A 20228-nucleotide genomic window follows, 5' to 3' on the forward strand; every position below is an offset into this window, starting at 1 on the left:
GCCGGGCCTGACGGCGGCGGCCGGGCCTGAAGGCGGCGGCCGGGCCTGATGGTGGTCGGGCCTGACGGCGGCCGGGCCTGACGGCGGTGGCCGGGCCTGATGGCAGCCGGGCCTGATGGTGGTCGGGTCTGATGGTGGTCGGGCCTGACGGCGGCGGCCGGGCCTGATGGCAGCCGGGCCTGATGGTGGTCGGGTCTGATGGTGGTCGGGCCTGACGGCGGCGGCCGGGCCTGATGGCAGCCGGGCCTGGCGGCGGCGGCCCTGATGGTGGTCGGGTCTGATGGTGGTCGGGCCTGATGGTGGTCGGGCCTGATGGCGGCGGCCGGGCCTGATGGTGGTCGGGTCTGATGGTGGTCGGGCCTGATGGCGGCGGCCGGGCCTGGTGGCGGCGGCCCTGATGGTGGTCGAGTCTGACGGCGGCGGCCGGGCCTGACGGCGGCGGCCGGGCCTGGTGGTGGCCGGGCCTGACGGCGGCCGGGCCTGACGGCGGCCGGGCCTGGTGGCGGCCGGGCCTGACGGCGGCCGGGCCTGGTGGTGGCCGGGCCTGACGGCGGCCGGGCCTGGTGGCGGCCGGGCCTGACGACGGCCGGGCCTGACGACGGCCGGGCCTGGTGGCGGCCGGGCCTGACGGCGGCCGGGCCTGACGACGGCCGGGCCTGACGGCGGCCGGGCCCGGCGGCGGCCGGGCCTGGCGGCGGCCGGGCCTGACGGCGGCGGCCGGGCCTGGTGGCGGCCGGGCCTGACGGCGGCCGGGCCTGACGGCGGCCGGGCCTGACGACGGCCGGGCCTGACGGCGGCCGGGCCTGACGGCGGCGGCCCAAATATGTTTTGTTTCTGCTTTGTGTCCTGTGTGTGTGCAGGCTCAGGGGGCGTCGAGAGGGAGCAATGCTCACACACCCAACCACATATTTACGTTACAAATCATGCCGAAACAATTTAGCTGGCCACAAACACAAACATCGTTTTCATAGTCATCCTGGATGGACAGAAACGATGGAGAAGAATTCAGAGACAAGGATACAAAAATATAAAAACAAGGGAGGCTAAACGGATGGAAACTGTTGGCAGGTTCTTCTTTATTTTTCATTTTTGCCAGGCATAATGTCTGAGAATCAAATCATTTCTCATTTGCAAACATGATCTGACTCTTAAAGCATACAAAATGAAATGTTCATTCATTCAAGCGTTGACAAGTATTTTCCTGCTCCCAAACGTTGCTGCAATCTGTTTCTGCTTGCTTTTTTACGTCACAGTGACACGGTGGTTTCTAGGAGGACATTAACACAAAAACTTTGTTTTTTATTGTTAGCTTCAGTAAAAATAATTGAAAACTGAATTGATACAACCGATGGTGAAGATAAAGAATGACACAGAGAAAAGCACAACAAGTGAAACATGGCATGCCAGGAGGGAAATATTCCTACAACACAGTTAAACCAAAACACTTGAAAACCATAAAACCTCCCATGACAGACTAAACTGTTTTAATGCCCAAATCTGGAAAAGGAAAAGTCCAACTCCTGGGAATTAGATTCGAAACATAGTTTTACTGAGTACTAAAACAATTTGGTCACTTATTTAGGCATCACTGTGGTGCAGTAATTAGGACTTAACTGAGTTTATCAAAACTTTTGTTATTTTGATGCAAAATATCAGAACTAAATTGCATCACCTTATATTAAAGCAAATTATCGGATCAAAAACCAACCTACAGTGTTGCCTTGATTATTTTATCCATGTTTGAGAAATCCTTTAATCTCCATGGCAACCATTCAGCTTTTCAAAACGCCTGGGTGGACCAAGCTCCGCCTCCGAGGAACAGCTCCTCCCCTCTCAGCTCCTCCAGACTAGCCAGCAGCAATTAGCAAACAGCTCGTTAACGGAGCTGCTGCTCAGCGCAACGCTGGTTAAAACGTTGTTAAAGGGTTAATAGAGGAGCCATGTTGGGACGACTTCCTGGAGGCGGAGCTTCAGAAAGAGCAGGAGCTTTTAAAGAGACAGAGGAACAATTTCAAAGTGTTAAATTGCTGAGTTATATTTAATATATACAGCATTCTTATAACAATTGAACTTTTATGAGTAGACTTGAATTTAAAGGTAAAATAATAAATAGAAGATGGTAGGTCTTGGGTGAACTATGGAAACCCAAGGAGAAAATCCAGATTTTACAAAAAATGAAACAGGAAATGTGATTAATTGATCAAATTGATTCATCACCTGGCTTTGCTTCATATCTTTTATGGTTAGAGATTGATTCATTTCTCTCGTTTTTCCAAAGACTTCCCCTCCACAGCTGCAGATAAATCATCAGAGATCTTCAGTGTGCAAAACAAAAAAATAGTCCACAATTTTCACTTTACAAGATTTAAAGAATTAAGTTTACACGAGGCGAGCAAGTGAAGGAAAATAGACACGAGTCTCTGACCGAAGCTAATTCCAGCGCAGAGGTCTTTTAGTGGAGCAAGTCACTTTATTTTGGGGTGATAATTACACGCTGTGGGTGAGCCACCATGTTATTTGTGCAGAGATGATCGATAGCAGAAAATCAAGTCAAACGGGTAGTTATGAAGGAGCTTTTCATAAAAATACACACCATTCATGCAAAGCAACACATACGGAGTTTTCTATAAATCTGAGGCTACACACACTCACACACACACATGAGCAAGCAGATGTGGTGCAAACATATGTTTATACACACACACACACACATAAAGATGAAGGGTGGCAGCAGGCGGTCTGTGTGATGCTGCAGCAGATCGCGGCCTCCTGCGCCTCTGCATGCAGCCCTGCGGTGAAGCTCTGGCTCTGCTCCACTTTTGGAGAAGCTCCACATGTGGTCAGCTGCATGGCAGCGCCCTCGCTTCACGCTCCCAACATGACTCCAGCATGGACTGGTGCCATCTCCAGATCACATAAAGAAATGAAGAGAAAACTGCTGCTTCTCCTAATGGACCAGGGCCGGCCAAAGCCTTTTAGAGGCCCTGAGCAGAGTTTAGTTAGGGGGCCCTCCAGAGCAACAAGTCAACACCAGATGCGAGGGTGCACCGACTAATCAGCCAGCTGATTTATTGGCCCCAATTTCCTTCATTTTGGGAGATCAGTGATCGACCAGCGGAGGGCAGAGTTCCCAAAAATTCTACTCAAGTAAAAGTAAAAGTATTTGGTAAAAAGTTTACTCAAGTACTGAGTAACTGATAAAATCATCAATCATTTAATATTTAAAAATTACATAATCAGACAAACTAGAATATAAAGTCAAGTGGAAATTTTGGTATTTTAAGGACCAAAATGATAATTCATATAAGTAACAAAAACAACAAACTCAGACAAAATAAAATGTTTCCAAATCAGTTTCTTTAAATAAAAAAACTTCTGAAACCTTAACAGAAACTGCAGGTGTGTGTCTGAGTCTGGTGGATTTCTGGTTAAAACATGTTCGATCGGTCAGAAAACAATCTGTGTCCAAGACGTTTCTCTCATATTGTAAGTGAAATAATCAGTTTTTTCATCAATATTGAGGAGTTATTGACTTAAAACGAGCTCCTATATCTTAATGAAAAGTTATTCTAAGTTACTTTTGTCTTATTTTAAGTCTCCTAAGATATTTACGCTACAAACTAGACCACAAATACCTTCTTGTGAGTTTTTGTACTGTAAACAGCTGCTTAGCTTGCATATACCTTGGGCCGGCCCTGATAGGAACTAAGACTCCAGTGATTTTTGAGCTGAAGCTCTTCTGCTTTCAGGTTGTAGCAGCTTGTAAGTGTTAGACGAAGAGCAAATTTGCAGATATTCTGAATTAAATATGATTGCTATAAAAACTTCCAGAGTCAGTTGAGGATCTGTGATGCGTGCCGGTGGAGGCTCCCGCCTCCCGGAGTTAATTCAGGAGCTGCAGAACCAAGCAGAGTCTGCTCGGTCGGACTTGCTGGGGAGTGCGTCTCTGCTCTCCAGCGCCTCTTTGAGCTCCTGGAGATAAAAGCAGCTGGCTCTACATCAAATCAATAAGCCCATCAATGGCAACATCTCCGGAAGATTAAAGAGAAACTCGGCGAGAGGCAGCGCTGGAGACGGGGTGCTAATACGCTACAAGACCCGGCCGATGGGACGGGATTTAATTGATGTGCAGAACAGAGATGGTGCTGTTGTAATGGGGTGGGTCAAGGTTCTGTTTGGTAACTTCTTATTATTCTTCCATTAGGAGGAGTGTTGTTTGTCTCTGTCTCTCATTTACATATATCAGTTATTTTTAATGGTTTCTTGACATTCAGTTCCTCCATATCTGTAGATTAATAATTATTTCTTTGTAGTTTGTTTTAAATATGCACTCCATTTCTTTTGCTTTATTTGATTCATGATAAAACATGGAGGCCTCCTGAAGAACAGGTACAATGAGTAGTTCCTACAGTAATCCATCCATCCATCATCCAACCATCATCCAACCATCCATCCATCCATCCATCCATCCATCCATCCATCCATCCATCCATCCATCCATCCATCCATCCACCCATCCATCCATCCATCCATCATCCATCCATCCATCCATCCATCCATCCATCCATCCGGGGGCAACAGCTTCAGTAGGGAGGCCCAGTCTTCCCTCTCCAGCTTCTTCCAGCTCCTCCGGGGAACCCAAGGCGTTCCCAGGCCAGCCGAGAGACATCGTCCCTCCAGCGTGTCCTGGGATTTTTCTAACATGCTTTGGGATTGGACTGGACCATCACGATACAAGGGATTCATATCAGTCAAAATCGATAACTATTGATTTTTTTATGCATATATCTGAAACTGGTGATGTGACCGTTACTGTTTTATCCACTTTTTTATATTAAAGCAGCTGTGAGACGCTGGAGAAACCTTAAAGTGCTGCTGCGCAAGTAGCTCAGCACGTCGTTGCTAGGCAACCAAAGAATAAGTTAGTTAGTTTCTCTGCACGTCGTTGCTAGGTAACCAAAGAGTGAGTGAGTTAGTTTCTCTGCACGTCGTTGCTAGGTAACCAAAGAGTGAGTGAGTTAGTTTCTCTGCACGTCGTTGCTAGGTAACCAAAGAGTGAGTGAGTTAGTTTCTCTGCATGTCGTTGCTAGGTAACCAAAGAGTGAGTGAGTTAGTTACTCTGCATGTCGTTGCTAGGTAACCAAAGAGTGAGTGAGTTAGTTTCTCTGCACGTCGTTGCTAGGTAACCAAAGAGTGAGTGAGTTAGTGAGTTAGTTACTCTGCATGTCGTTGCTAGGTAACCAAAGAGTGAGTGAGTTAGTTACTCTGCATGTCGTTGCTAGGCAACCAAAGAGTGAGTGAGTTAGTTTCTCTGCATGTCGTTGCTAGGCAACCAAAGAGTGAGTGAGTTAGTTTCTCTGCATGTCGTTGCTAGGTAACCAAAGAGTGAGTGAGTTAGTTACTCTGCATGTCGTTGCTAGGTAACCAAAGAGTGAGTGAGTTAGTTACTCTGCATGTCGTTGCTAGGCAACCAAAGAGTGAGTGAGTTAGTTTCTCTGCACGTCGTTGCTAGGCAACCAAAGAGTGAGTGAGTTAGTTTCTCTGCATGTCGTTGCTAGGTAACCAAAGAGTGAGTGAGTTAGTTACTCTGCATGTTGTTGCTAGGTAACCAAAGAGTGAGTGAGTTAGTTACTCTGCATGTTGTTGCTAGGTAACCAAAGAGTGAGTGAGTTAGTGAGTTAGTTACTCTGCATGTCGTTGCTAGGTAACCAAAGAGTGAGTGAGTTAGTTACTCTGCATGTCGTTGCTAGGCAACCAAAGAGTGAGTGAGTTAGTTTCTCTGCATGTCGTTGCTAGGCAACCAAAGAGTGAGTGAGTTAGTTTCTCTGCATGTCGTTGCTAGGTAACCAAAGAGTGAGTGAGTTAGTTACTCTGCATGTTGTTGCTAGGTAACCAAAGAGTGAGTGAGTTAGTTACTCTGCATGTTGTTGCTAGGTAACCAAAGAGTGAGTGAGTTAGTTGGTGCCCCCCAGCCTTCTTAGCTGGCCATGAGGGTTGAGAGCCTTTCCTCTGCCTACATCCCCCAGAATGCCGTGCAGTTCTGGATCAGAGTTCAGTTCTGACACGACAAAATGTGGAAGAAAAGAGTTAGCAGCATTTTAACAAGGCACTTTATAAAGGGACATTAGAATCCAAATAAAGAATCTGCAGCTTTGTGTCAAAACGATTGGAACTGATAAGTTAAACCCAAAACCTAACAGAACTGATCAGAACCTCTGTCCAAAATAGAAAGTTGGGGAAACTCATGTTGCAGCCACTAATACGCTTCAGCCAGTATATGAAGAAAAAGCCCCTAAATGAGAGCAGCATGTGTGCAGGAATAAAGTGAGGGAATGTAAAACGTTCTCTGAAATATTCTTTCATAGTGAGGAGGAGACCGCAGGATGGAGCCGGCGCTGATCTGGGCCGTGTGGTTGTGGGCCGAAGTTTGTACGCTCTCTATCTGAAGCCACATCAGAGGCCCAGGCCATGTGTAATGTGATCTGGATGGGCAGAGGAGGGTCCCCCCTACACACACACACACACACACACACACACACACACACACACACACAGCTGGACTCAAAGGGAACCGCCGCTGAGGTGCAGCGCCAGAGCGGCTGGTCAGCGATGGAAGACGCAGCCAAACAGTCATAGCTGCAGGAGGCTAGCTGTAAAAATGCTAACGTGACATTAGCTCTTTGTTTTGACTAACTACACTTCATCCATCCATCCATCCAACCAAACATCCATCCATCCATCCAACCAAACACCCTTCAAACATGTTTCAGTTCTTCTCTTCTCTTTCTCTTCTGGTCTGCTGTTTCTTCTCATCTCTCTTTCATTTCTTTCATTGTTTTTCTTCCCCTCCAGTTTTATCTATTTTCTCTCTGCCTCTCTCTCTCTCTCTGCCTCCGCTCATCCCTCGCTCCTTTTTGTCTTCTTTCTGCTTATTCCAAGCCTTGAACAAACAAACAAGCAGCGGGTGGTTTGCCTCTCCTATATATAATTCAGTCCAGTCAAAAGTACAGTGAGGATGTTTGTCGAACATGAAGTGAATCTCTGATTCCTACTGGGAGATCTTTCTCAGACCAGCAGTTTTCCAACTGAAACTGGGAGATTAAAACCAGTCTTCTGTCGTCTTGTACTGGTTTGTGCTGGTGGGGTTTTAGCTCATAAGAGGTAAACTTAGGAAATCTCACCAAATGTTGCAAACTTAGATCTTAAATCAGCTAAAGACCATCCTAAGAATATTTTTGAAACGTGTACTGCTCTTTTTACATTTTAAATGTTTTGCCCTTCAGGCCTCTTGTGACTGGCTTGAGGACACTGATGCAGCTGTGTAACAGTAACCGACTGCAGGCGTTATCCATCAGAGGAAAGCAGCCTAATCCCCTGAGAACCAGCCAAACCACTTGTGGTAACAACAACTTATGGTGATAAATGAGTGGCGAGGAAAACCCAAGCTGTGTTTCCAGGTGTTTGGATCAAACTCAGGTTTACAGTTTTGAAATCCATTCGATATTTTCTCCCTGAAACTGATGTTGACTTTACTTCACTTTCCTCAGGTCAGCTACAGCTCTGCGTCGCTGTTTTTCTTATTTCATGTCAGAAGGGACTGCATGTGAACAACTTGAATTGCTATGAAGTTAAAAAAAAAGATAAAAGACAAAAGGGGCAGATTTAAAACTTTTTTTTCAATATTTTACCTACAAATGTTCTAATAAATGACAAATAGAATTAGCACACATTAATCACATAAAGCTGGTTTAAAAAACAGGATTCTGTCACTTCACTGCAAAAACTCAAAATCTTACCAGGTATTTTTTGTTTAGTTTCTAGTGAAAATATCTTAGTACATCTGAAATAAGACAAAAATAACACAGAGTAAGTTTTCAGCAAGACATAAGAGCTTGTTTTACATCAATACATTTCCATTGAACTTATAACCTGGAAAAACATGTTTTGTTATAAGTGAAATAATTTGCCAGTGGATTTAGAACTTTTTCATCAATATTAAGGAATCATTTTCTTAAACAGTCTCCTGTATCCTGCTGAAAAGTTATTTATAAGTTAGTTTTGTCTTATTTCAGGTGAACTAAGATATTTGCTGTAGAAACTAGACAAAAACATACTTGGTAAGATTTTGTGTTTTTGCAGTAATGCGTGATATTCTTAGGATAAAAGTGATATATTTTCTAGTGAAAGCGTTGTGTATCCACACCATATTCCTAATTTTGTCTGCACGTTGTGCCGGGATGTGTTGAGATAAGAATGAGGTGGTTTTCGGAGCTGGCTTGTTTCCTTGCTGCTGCGCGGCGCATGTTGAGGGGACCGGCCCCCAGCAGGGGGCCTGACATGGGAAACGGAGGTAGAGAAGAGGTGGGGCTCTTCGCTCATCCCCAGAAATCACCAACGCCGCTGGGGCAAAAGGAATTAATCAGAGAGAATACATTACAACATGAAAGGAGGGAAGACTCCCATCCAGCCAGCCTTCACTTCATTCGTCTTTGTCTCACTTTTGTTTTGTCTTTGAAACTTAGTTAATCAACAGGGGCTTGTTAAAGTCACCTTAATAATAATCTAGGAAAGCAAAGAAATGATCAGAATATTGTGGCAAATTTCTGTTCTCTGGATTTTGTAATGATTTCAGATACAAGTTTTAATCAATTTAGATCTCCTTTAAAGAATTATAACATCAGAAATCAGCTTTACAAGCAAGCTGTCACTATAAAACAAAGTTTAAAAGACAACATTTAAACTGTTAGCTTTGCTAAAACGTCTGTCTCTGTGACACAGACCATTAATATTTCCACATCCAGAAAGTTTCATGAGCTTTAACTCACAAAAGCACAAAAGTATAACCTCTTCAACTTTACTTTTTTAAATGAAACTCTTGCTCTGTCTCGCTTTCTTGCAACCTGAATGAACTGCAGACATGCTGTGGAAAAGAGGTTTCTTATCTCCAAAATGTTCAACCTTCCTGTTATCTCCTGCAGGGTTTCTTGTTCTTCCTCTGACTTTAAAATATGCAGTAAAGATGCTTATTTAGGACTGGAAAACAAAAATCACAATGTTGTTTTTGCATTTAAATCCTCCGATTTATGTCTGCGCTCTTCAAGCAGGAGATGGTTTCCGAATCCTCTTCTGGTTGTCTTGAAAAAAGCAACCTGTAATCATGGCATGAATGAATCTGCTCTTTAGATTTATTGGCGTAGAAAAACACCTCGAGGCCTGTGAGCATGTCTTCGCTCTGAATTTGTCGCCTGTTTGTTTGGGTTTGCATTTTTGGGTTCTTCATTGTAAAAGTTGTGACTGCCGTGTTGTTAGACCCAAACCACATTCCCACAGCCAGAATGGAAGTGCCAAAAACTGAACTTTTATGAAAAGGCCTCCAAAATAAAACTCCAGTCACAGAGTCCACTCATTGCAGCTGCAGAAGGAGATAAATGTAGCCGTCCGTTCATCCTTTGGTGAACCTTGTATTGCTTTTAAAGCCATGCTACAGAATAAATATTAATTTTGTCCCCAGGTTCTTCCTCACCACCTGAAAGATTTTGCAGAAACCTTTTGTTTGGAGTCTCAGCTGCTACAAATGAAGCTTAATAATTAAACTGGACTTCAAAGTTTTGTGGTTTGACAACTTTTTAAACACCTAAGCTTTAAAAATATCAATCCAAAACAAAAGGTAGTTTACAGAACAGCAAATATTCCTGGAAAATGTATTTTCTAGTTAATTCTCTCTTTGTAAGAGGGATGATTATTTGTTTGTTTATTCATTAATCTCCATTATATTCTTCCTGTGGTTTAGACCAAACATTACAATTAAATCGCTCTTTACACACATCATAAAACTGACTCTGTTATTCCTGAAGACACAAACAAAATTCAAATCAGCCACTTCAACAGTTGTAACGACCAAATACATCACCACACAAACAGGTTCAGAAATATAAAAACAAACATTCAAATATAAATGTAGCCATTCAATATTAATTCAGTATTAATTCAGCATTAATTCAATATTAATTCAGTATTAATTCAGCATTAATTCAGTATTAATTCAATATTAATTCAGTATTAATTCATTCTCCGTTATAGATTTTTTAGGGTTGTTTAAAGAGTTTAAAGTTTGAAGCTAAAAAAGTTTTTTACTGATTTTTTTGTGTTTGTTTTCTTTGAAAAGGAAGTAAGGCATTGCACAAATTAAAATGTAAATTTGTGCAAAAATATCTTGCTTATCTTAAAGTGCAAATCCTTTCATATTTATCTTAGTGCCATAAAGAGTATGTTTGCATGCAGATGAAAACAGAATATTTCTGTTTGGGTTTTAAAGCCATTCAGCAGCAGCACCTGCCAGCCACTTCTTTTCTCGGCCTTCAATACTTCCACAACGCCGACGCCCCGGGATCCCAGCATTTGATACAAACATCAAAGCAGCAGATCCGACTTCAGAAAGCGCCGTGCTCATGAAGTCAATGGCTGACCCGCGGGGCAGAGAGCATGCAAAATGGCTGAGCTTCCCATAACCTGTTGGTCTGCAACACGCCGGGCACGAGCACAGAAAACACAACAACACACACAGACCATTAGAGCTGGAAAACATGCGCTTCCTTTCCATGGTGAAGTCATTAAAACATATAAGTTTTACAATTCCAACTGCACAAAGCTGGACATTTCCCCCAAAAGGTACGCTTTTATTTCATGGCTCAATGTGAAATATCTAAAACACAAAATCTCACCTGGTGTTTTGTTTCTTTTCCAGAGAAAATGTCTTCGTTCGCTTTGAGATGAAACAAAACTAACTTAGAAATAACAATTCATCAGCTTACAGGAGCCTCGTGTCAATAATTCCTTAATACTGATGAAAAAGTTCCAGTTCCATGGAACATTGTTATAAGTGAAATAATCTCTGGGTTGCTAGGTAACGGGCGTGGCTTGGTTGGGGTTGCTAGGTAACGGGCTGGGGTTGCTAGGTAACAGCGCCAATCTGCCAGTGGTAATCAAACTTTCTCACCAATATTAAAGAGTTGTTGACTTAAAACACGCTCATGTATCTTGCTAAAAATTATTTTTAAGTTAGTTTTGTCTTTTTCCAAGTGTGTAGATATTTACTTCAGACACTAGATCAAAATTACTTTGTAAAATTTAGTTTTTTACCTGTAAAAAATAATGTGTATTTCTGTTTTGAGCACAAATACACATCCATATTTCGTTTTTTGCTTTTTTTAGTGAAACTCCTCAGTTGAATCTTTCTTTAAAATGGACATGCTGTTGTTTCTTTTCACATGTTTTAAAATAGAGGTGCTACTGTCCAGGTTTCCATTGGTTGGAGCAAAGAGTTTAAATTACTAACAAAATACATCGTTGGCCATCTGAACTTACCACAGAAAAATCTTTTTAAATATTATAATTTATATGTTTCCAACTTTAGGAAATTTGATGCCGTATTCCAAGGAGCTGCTTAAACCTCATAAATATTGGTATAAACTATTACTTTTCATAATAAATGAACCATTAATGAACTTAAAGGTGCAGCTGCATTGCCAAGCTACAGGTTTATAAATATACATTATAAAAATACTGCTTAATGTATTAAGTTATTTAAAATCAAAGTCACTTTGACCTTTAGGTGAATCTTACTCTGATCCACCCATTAATTTAAGGATTAGAGTTTCTTCATAGGGCAATTTTGTTTTTAAATATTGAAAATATTTTGCTTCCTGTCATTTAAGCAGTGGCTAAAAATATTAAATGTCTAATTATGATCTGTTATGTTTCTGTTTTTAAGTCTATAAGGGCGTTAATTTGCAAAACCTGCTGCGTTAGTTGACAAAGTTGCAGAATAAACTCACAGTAATTCAAGCTGTTTTTAAAAAAACAGACAACAAATAATGTCTAACATGTTTTATTCTTATTTTGATTTTATTATTTGGAAATTAGTTTCATTTATTTAAATTATTTGCTCAAACTTCCCCAGTAATCAGAGTTTTTAATTTTGTTAATTTGAAAGTGAGAGCGAGAGAAAAGGGGAGATAACAGGAAGGAAAACCCAAACTGGTTTAGTTGCATCTGTAAATCTACATTCATCTAAGAAGAGAGGGAAAAAGTACTTTCACTATGACCCGCCTGGCTGCCTTTAATGTGGTATTTGGTGGCGATATTTGTGTAATAAATATATACTGGCACACAGGAAGCGCGTCACTGCAGGGGTTTTTATTTTCTCGACCTGCGGCGGCATTTCCCATTTCGAGCTTCTGCTCTGGTATTTAAAGCTGAGCTGGCTAGTGAAAGCGGTGCTCAGCAGCCATGCAGGAAAGGTTTCACAATGAGTGAGCGACAGACATTTGCTCCGTCATCTCGTTAACGGGGGGAAGACGGGACCAGGCGGGATCGCGACCTTCCTGTTGCTCCCTCCGCCGTACAGTCGCAGGCAGGAGGCTCTGAAAAAGAAAAAGGTCACTTTGGGTTTTTTTTTTTCTTCATCTTGATAATTGGATAAAAATTTGGTCTCCAACCGCAGCCCGCAGATAAATCAAGTCAGATAAACACAGTTATTGAAGTTTGACATTTTGCACTCGGGAGGAAAAAAAACTCCTGGTGTGAGAATAAATGCAAACTCTGACGCCTCTCTCTCCTTTGTGTCCGCCTAACAATGCACTTATCAAACCACTTGGTTTTTTTTCCTGCTCTGCTAACTTTCTCCCACAAAGAGACAAATATGGCTGCGGCCTCTATCTATTGTCTAGCAGACCAAACCCTGCAGGATTTATGTCCTGTGCGGTCGCCTCGTTTCCTGCCGACTCCATGTGTCAATATTTTTGTTGCCGGCGATTACCCGAGTGTCACAAACAAGTTGTTAATTGTGGAACGTTCTGGTGGAAATAAACAAGTACACCATTAATTAGCCATCTTCAGGACCAATCATTAGAGGTCCCTTTCGCTGCCGCCGCAGTCTCTCAGAGAAAGTCTGTCTCCGTCGACTCATTAAGAGAGTGATAACTCATCTCTGAATGCCATGGCACTGCTCGGATTTGATGTTTTCATTTTTTCTGCAGCCGGTTGTGTCCATGAGTCGGAGCCAGCTGCAGAGTTTTCTCACGGCACCAGGCCTGATGAAATCGTTTCTGTAAATGGAGCAGATGCAGATGTCATTTTCTGACGCTGACGCCTAAAGGAAATTAGGTGAATAATGAATCTGAAGGATTTAAAGGGAGTAAAGTCCAAAATCTGGCGGGATGGGAGGCTAACGATCAGTAAAAACTAGAATATAATGTTTAATCTGTTATCAAACTGTATAGACAAAATAAGAAGCATTTTCAATTAGAAAACACTTTGCTCTGCTAAATTATTGAATAAATCGACAAAATATCTCAACGGGGCTGCACAGTGGTGCAGCTGGTAGAGCAGTTGCCCTGCAGCAAGAAGGTTCTGGGTTCGATTCCCCGGTCTTTCTGCATGGAGTCTCCATGTTTTTCCTCTGCATGGTGGGTTTTCTCCGGCTTCCTCCCACAGTCCAAAAACACGACTGTCAGGTTAATTGGTTTCTCTAAATCCTCTCTAGGTGTGTGTGCATGGCTGTGTGTCTCTGTGTTGCCCTGTGACAGACTGGTGACCTGTTCAGTCTGTCACAGGTCACCTCTCCTGGAGAGGAACCAGCACTTCCTGACCCCACTAAGGGACAAAGGTGTTATAAAATGGATGGATGATCTCAACGTAGAGATCTATTGATCAATAAATCAATAGATCAGTAGATCGCATCATAAATTAAAACAAATTCAGTGATTTCCATTTGCATCATTTATTGTTTCTCTCTTTCTGCCACAAACTGGATGCTTTTGCTTATAAAGACTCAGACCTACAAAGAAAATAGTAAAACGAACAATAGATGGTTTAAACATTAATAATCGTGACAACGATAAATTAAACTCTGTATCTTGATAAGAAATTTATCGCAATAAATGATACAATAAATGTTCACCCTGAGTAGAGATGTGAATTGTTTTTAATCTGTTCTTCAGCTGATTGGTGCTCTGATTTGCCGGCCAGTCGTTTTTGGAGATCGGTGATTGGCCTTGCATGTGAAACCGATCTCATCTAAAATCCTCTTCTGCTCTACAGTGGGAGGTTTGGCTGACAGATCGACCCACCAGCTCACGTCCAAACCACATTTCAGCCAAAAATAATTGGTATCGGCCAAAATCGGAATCAGCAGGTCAGGCTTTTTAAAGATTGGTGAACTGCAGTCGGCGCATCTCTGTATTCAACCATCAGATTTGTAAAAAAAACTGCTGTTCCACCTGAATAAAACCGCTTTATATCTCTCTTTATCCCCTGATTAAGATGCTTTCTGAACGCTGTAGACGCAGTTTGAGGAGAAGAAGAAGCAGGAATGATCTGCAAACATGTCATTTCAGTAAAAACTGCTTGGTAACATGCAGAAATCCAGAAAGCTTCTCGTTTGGCAGCCGCGGTCACTGATTCACCATGGCCACGGCCCAGATGTTCCAGCTGTGTGGCGGACCAGCCTGTGTGTACTTGCATGGGCGGATCTTTGCATACATGCACTCATGCATGTATATGAGGATTTCTGTGTGTGTGTGTGTGTGTGTGTGTAATTGGGAGTAGTGGGCGGGCTTGTTGAGGCGGGGGCAGGAGAGTGGGGGTGTTTGCTCCTTTTTTTAAACATAGCTGCATTGTTATGGCTGCTGCAGCTTTGATGTTACCAAACCTCCAACTTAGAGGCTCTCATTTTCGGCTCCTGACTCTGGAAAAGGCAATGACTTCCAGATTGGGGGACCGAGTCACGGCTGGGGCGGGACGGGCTGTGGGGGGTCCCATGGACGGGCCAAAGACCTTCAATTTTAACAAAAAGAAATCATTTTTAGGCTTTAGACAAACTAACCACTGGACGTTTTATTTGACTTAGACCTGTCGTGATAACAAAGGTTCCTGGACGATAAATCGTCCCAGAAGTTAATAAACGATAATATTGTTGTTTTGAGACCATTTTCAACATATGTAATGGTAATAAAGCAAGAACACATTCTGAAATATCAATAAACTTTAAATTCTACTGAACATTTAAACACTGAGAATGGAAGACATTTTAAACATGCAAAATAAACAAAACAAATAAAATGAATTATTAAATCTCTGTAAACAAAATTATCCTTCATAAAAAGGTTTAGTTGAGACCAAAGCACCAAGCTGAACATTTTTATCTTCCAGTGTTTGGTAGGAAAACAATAAATAATGCAAATAGAAATGATTGAGTTTGTAAATTTATCATGCGGTAAATTAATTTATTGTTAATTGTGACGTTTTTACTTTGACTTTATTGAACAAAATTATTATTTTAAGTAAAACCAAAGCAAACAGTAAAGTATATTTACATGTTCAAATGAACTTATTTTACATCTTTTACATCTCAGTTCTTATTTTCTTTCTTAGTATTTTCAGTTTGTTTATAACTAGCATGGTTCATTCATAACTTCATGCATTATGAGCAAACATACTTTTTACATGCTGCACTTCTTAAATCAATGCAGTAACATTTGGCAATAATATTTAAAGTAATAACAGTAATGATTTCTCATATGACATGCAGTTATGAGCATCTTCATAAATGACGTTTTAAACAGTTTTATGTTAAGTTTAAAGTAGGAAGACGTTAAATATTTACATTTCTACCTGAAGAAAGCTGAAGAGATTTTCTTTTCTGAAAATTTGTTTTCATGTTTTCTTTCTCAGCAGAGCCAAAAATCAGTCATAAGCGTTCATTAGTCATAAAGGACGTTTCAGGATTATTCTGCCAGGTCTTCATGCTTTCACTTTAAAAGCAACAACGTTCCTGATGGAAGAAGTTTGTTTACAAGTTCATCAGACATAAGTGGCGTCTAGGAGAGGATTTTCCAGGCGGTCATGGAAACACATGCTGTCATTTCCCTAATAAGCAGCTTCAGCCTCATTTACAGATCCTGCTTAATAATTTTCTTCCTTCTTTTGCTTTGTGTGTCTGGTTCAGTGTGTTTGTGCTTACTCTGTCATTGCAGGTGTGTGTGGGGGAATTTACCACACATGAGACACAAATGTGTTGTTTTCTTCACCCTTAAAGCCATAACCATCATGAAGATGGTTTTAACATAAAGCATGAATTTATTTAAAATGTACTGTGAATTATTATTTACAAAAGATATGTCATATTTTAAAAAATATAAACAATAATATAAATGTATCTTAAAATTAATTTCATTTATTTAAATTGTTGCAATTAATATTTTTATTGTTTTGTATCAAATCACTATAAATAAGATGATTAGGATTTTTTCTAAGATGCTGTGTAATCAAATGTATATAAAAAATGTATTTAAGGCTCTGCTGCTGAACCCAGCTACACTTTTTATCCACATTTATTCTTAATTAGAGTAGAAATGTTAAAATAAATACAACAGATCCCCTCCTCTCTGCTGATTCCTGGACTTAATTATTTATATTTATTTTATTCTGTTTATTTTCTCATATTCCCAGAGCAAGAATACACACAATAAAAAAGGAAAAGAAAGAAAATTACACCTAAAATTAAATAAATACGTGGAAAGAAAACCTGTAAGAAATGATTATAAAGAATGGCTCTTCCCCACTGAGCTCCTCTAGACTAGTGGCAGCAGCAATTTATTTATGAATTTATTGCCTTATTTAACATGTTTGTTCCTGTTTAATACATTTGCTCGGCCAATCAAAATTAATTCAAATCATTTGGAGATTTAGCTGTTTTTTTCTTTAACATGTTTCACCTGGTAGGTTTTGAAAACTTTTTAAACGACTTTGATCCCCATCCAAAACGCATTTATTTATCTTTTTTTTAGAAAAGATGTCACAAAATCTCCTTTGGAGACGGATTTCCACAGAGAGTAAAGGTGAATCAGCCATTGTTTGCATCTTTTGTTATTTCTGCTTTGCCACAACCAGGATGACTGAAAGAAGCTGTAAATGAGTGTTTTTAATGTCGCGATCGACGTGAAATGTAAGATTAAAGACTCAAAAGCACTCTGAGGCAGGAGAGAGGATGCTTTAATTTCCTCTTCAAATATTGAAAGAGACTGATGTACTAAGAGTACCATTTGGAAACTAAAGAATACATTAAAGGCGTTTTATCAGCATAAGGTCCGCTAAATTAAAGTGTGCGCACGTTCGGAAACGAGCGACTGCCGCCGTTATTTTGCTTGCATGTCTTGAAAAAACGTGTGTGTGCGTTAGGGTCAAGGTGGAGGGCTGCGATTACAAACAAGTGATGTCTGAGATCCCATTAACTCCTGTATTCAGCCGCAGATTTCTGTTCAAATAGAGAGAAGATAAAAGGCAGAAACAATATCCTGATGAATCAAAGGCCTTTCAAGCTAAATGAGACTACAGAGACACGGAGGGACACATTTATGATTTTCTGACGCACTTTAAAAGGTGTTGATATCTAATTGTAATTTTTAAAGTAATCGCTTCTTTGAAGTAATTAAATCTTTGATGTAATCAACAAATGGGAGCCTTATTATTCAGCGCTGCTGCCGTTGGCGTCTGATCGGGACGTTCTTTGTCAGTTTGGTTGCTTGATGTTGGCAGAAACATCGTCCAGATTGTCCCACCAGCTCTACGGAGCGCCGTAAAGACGAAATGAGGGGAGACCGAGCAAACAGAAATGAAAGCAGAACGAAGGAACGCAGAGCGTGTGAAGAAGGGCCTGTTGGACGCTCTGATCCGGTCTCACAGAGAACATCGTGACCTTAAGGTGTAAACAGCTGCAAGGTTAGCGCATTCATACCATTCATACACTTAAGATTTACAGAGAAATAAAAGAATAAATGTGAAGAAAATGACGCAAAGGACAAGAAATTGGGGAAATTAACTTAAATTAATCATCATGTTAAAAGCATTGTACATTTTTACATTTAAAACAGTCATGAAGTTTTCTGTCCTGATTTAAAGGAGTCAACAGTTTCTCTGATGCTGAACCCGGAGAGCTCAGCTGTTCTGATTTCAAACACGACCAACAAGTCTGAAATGTCTTCAGACTCAAGGTCATGCATCCACGTATTCTGGAAATGTCTTAAGATGCTATTTGGCTGATTAACCAAAAGACTTTAAATTAGCTGTTAAAATCTAAATGTGAGTCCTTGAAGTTTTTATCTTTGGTTTTCAGCCTCACTGAGTCTCAAGCAGCATCAGTGCTGATAACTTGGATGGAGCTAATCAATAGAAACACAACAAAGTATTTGATTTAATTAGTATTTGGTTTGACAAATGTTAATAAAACCAATCCATAGAGGGCGGCGGCCATGTCTACTAATGTAAACAGGGCGCTGCTGTGCTTCCTACGTTTGCTTTGGGCTTTGTAAAACGTTCTCGAACCTCCCAGCGGTCGGATTCACCTGGAAGTGACGTCACACTTCCAGGAACTTTGTAGTTGACAGCCATGTTGGTAGGCAGTTGCTATGACAACAATAAGCAAGCCAAAAGCTTAGAGCTACATTACGACTTCTTGAGTACTCAAATCCACCTCTGTGCAAAATAAATATCGGTGCTTAACTAACGTAGCTTTTATCTGCTAGCTAAGACGGACATGTAGCCTGTGTACATGTACTCACTCTGCCAGTCACCAGAACCTTGTTATGCACATGAAGAGCTCTTGCAACTCTTACGTTTAAACATTGATTGTCTGGAGCTCCTCCAGGCTGATCTTCATGAACTAAAAGCAGGAGATCAGAGGAAGCTTGTCCACACGTCCAACACGTTTTAGTCCCAACAGCAGCCATTTTGTTGACATTTGTCAAGAGTGTCCATATACTTTCTTTTTGTTGGTCTGGAAGTCGTGGTTCATCCATGCTTTGCGTTCGCCTACCAAGATGGCGCCGATTCCTTCCGGTTCAGACTTGTACAGGTATTATGAACAAATCGAGCATCACGACCTGTGAACAGAAGCGCTGATTTCACATGATGGACAGATGAACTCGGTCAGTCACTGTGATCATGTATAAAGTGGCGCATCATCAGCATAGATTATGTTAAAATATGTTGTAGTAATCCATAACCGGAGCAGGGCGATCGTAGAGATGTGGAATAAAATGGTTGTGAGAATTACGCCCTGAGGAACGCCACCAGCTTAGGACCAGATAATCAGGCCAACTTTTAAATTCTTTGGCATAAAGTTTTAGATGCAATGCTATTTTTAAATGTGACTTACAGTATGAAATGTAGCATTAAAGCAACTGTTTTCCTTATCAGAAACAAGAGAAAACTGCCTTTTCAAAGGGTTTAGGCTATATATGTTCTGGGAATTACTCATTACTGAGGAATCTGGTGAGTTCTCTGTTAAATAGGTGAAGTTTCAGACATTTGACTGGATTTCCTATTGATTTGTACCACAAGTTTTTGCCCTGGTGATTTATGTCAGCCTTGCAGGGTGGGTAATTCATCTGCTGTAAATTAAAGGGCTGCTGAACTAGTTCCTCATCTCTTTATGTGTGTGCGCCTGAAGATAGGTGTAAATTTTCACTCTTATCATCTGAGAAACTGCAGGTTTATGATTCATAGGGACTGCAAGTGTTATTCAGTGTGTGTGTGTGTGTGTGTGTGTGTCCCACGTGCATGTCAGCACTCGCCTATTGTACCAAAAGTAATTATGTGTAAGTTATGTGTGTAGTGGGGGGTTGAAAAAGGGGAATTTTTTTCTTAAACACAGAGAGGTTGATAATTACGGGTTAAATGAGTGAGCTCAGTCAGCCTCTGAGTGTGTGTGTGTGTTTAAAAAAAAGGAAGGCACAGCGAAAGCCACTTCAAGGCGGACTAATTACCCCGAGGAAGAGAGGAAACATAAATGGACGATTTTGTGGCTATAATGTTACAGCAAAACGTCTTGAGCGACCTCAGCACGTGAAGCGGAGCCACAGCAGATGTGTGTGCGACACGCGTTTGCATCCTTCCTGCAGCACATGCTGAGAATTCAAGAAATTTACGCACTTTCATATTCTGTGGTTGTGTCTCTGAATACTGATGCTGCTGCAGAGATATCTAATCTCCAAATCATGAGAGTTCATGTAAAGTTTTGTCAAGTCCTGCTTGTGCTTGATTTTAATGTCATGAAACATTTACCGTCACATTTACCGTCTGCTGATGCAAACTGTGCAGTTTTTGGGATTTTCCCTGCTAAATGTCAGTAATTCTGAAAAAAAAAAAAAAACATTATTTCTTCTTCCCTG

At 41.2% G+C, this 20228-nt stretch overlaps 1 protein-coding gene across 1 annotated transcript in view; it reads left to right on the top strand.

The window, feature by feature from the left end:
* tcf7 (transcription factor 7) overlaps positions 1-20228 on the top strand; it is an 81218-nt gene that overhangs the window by 23294 nt on the left and 37696 nt on the right.

Source organism: Poecilia mexicana, unplaced genomic scaffold (genome assembly GCF_051168715.1).
Source record: "Poecilia mexicana isolate PSO_F unplaced genomic scaffold, ASM5116871v1 scaffold_14, whole genome shotgun sequence".
NCBI classification, from domain to species: Eukaryota; Metazoa; Chordata; class Actinopteri; order Cyprinodontiformes; family Poeciliidae; genus Poecilia; species Poecilia mexicana.